This window comes from Centroberyx gerrardi, chromosome 5, assembly GCF_048128805.1.
Source record: "Centroberyx gerrardi isolate f3 chromosome 5, fCenGer3.hap1.cur.20231027, whole genome shotgun sequence".
In the NCBI taxonomy this organism is placed as follows: Eukaryota; Metazoa; Chordata; class Actinopteri; order Beryciformes; family Berycidae; genus Centroberyx; species Centroberyx gerrardi.
The window spans coordinates 36,537,564-36,539,007 of NC_136001.1; positions in this window are offsets into that span (position 1 = coordinate 36,537,564).

Here is a 1,444-nt window from a genome sequence, read left to right on the forward strand (position 1 = left end):
GAAACCCCAATGCAATACCACGCCACGCAATGCAACGGTACATGACAGTACTCAATGTTACACAACACAATGGTGCGCAACTGTACACAACGGAATGGTGCGCAACGCAACGGTACGCAACAGTGGGCAACGCAACGGTACGCAACAGTGGGCAACACAGCGGTACGCAACGCAGCGGTACGCAACGCAGCGGTACGCAACGCAGCGGTACGCAACAGTGGGCAACGCAGCGGTACGCAACAGTGGGCAACGCAGCGGTACGCAACGCAGCGGTACGCAACGCAGCGGTACGCAACAGTGGGCAACGCAACGGTACGCAACACAGCGGTACGCAACGCAGCGGTACGCAACGCAGCGGTACGCAACGCAGCGGTACGCAACGCAGCGGTACGCAACAGTGGGCAACGCAGCGGTACGCAACGCAGCGGTACGCAACGCAGCGGTACGCAACAGTGGGCAACGCAGCGGTACGCAACGCAGCGGTACGCAACGCAGCGGTACGCAACAGTGGGCAACGCAACGGTACGCAACACAGCGGTACGCAACGCAGCGGTACGCAACGCAGCGGTACGCAACGCAGCGGTACGCAACAGTGGGCAACGCAGCGGTACGCAACGCAGCGGTACGCAACGCAGCGGTACGCAACAGTGGGCAACGCAGCGGTACGCAACGCAGCGGTACGCAACGCAGCGGTACGCAACAGTGGGCAACGCAACGGTACGCAACACAGCGGTACGCAACGCAGCGGTACGCAACGCAGCGGTACGCAACGCAGCGGTACGCAACAGTGGGCAACGCAGCGGTACGCAACGCAGCGGTACGCAACGCAGCGGTACGCAACGCAGCGGTACGCAACAGTGGGCAACGCAACGGTACGCAACGCAGCGGTACGCAACGCAGCGGTACGCAACGCAGCGGTACGCAACGCAGCGGTACGCAACAGTGGGCAACGCAGCGGTACGCAACAGTGGGCAACGCAGCGGTACGCAACGCAGCGGTACGCAACAGTGGGCAACGCAACGGTACGCAACGCAGCGGTACGCAACGCAGCGGTACGCAACGCAGCGGTACGCAACGCAGCGGTACGCAACGCAGCGGTACGCAACAGTGGGCAACGCAGCGGTACGCAACGCAGCGGTACGCAACAGTGGGCAACGCAACGGTACGCAACGCAGCGGTACGCAACGCAGCGGTACGCAACGCAGCGGTACGCAACGCAGCGGTACGCAACAGTGGGCAACGCAGCGGTACGCAACGCAGCGGTACGCAACGCAGCGGTACGCAACGCAGCGGTACGCAACGCAGCGGTACGCAACAGTGGGCAACGCAACGGTACGCAACGCAGCGGTACGCAACGCAGCGGTACGCAACGCAACGGTACGCAACGCAGCGGTACGCAACGCAGCGGTACGCAACGCAGCGGTACGCAACGCAGCGGTACGCA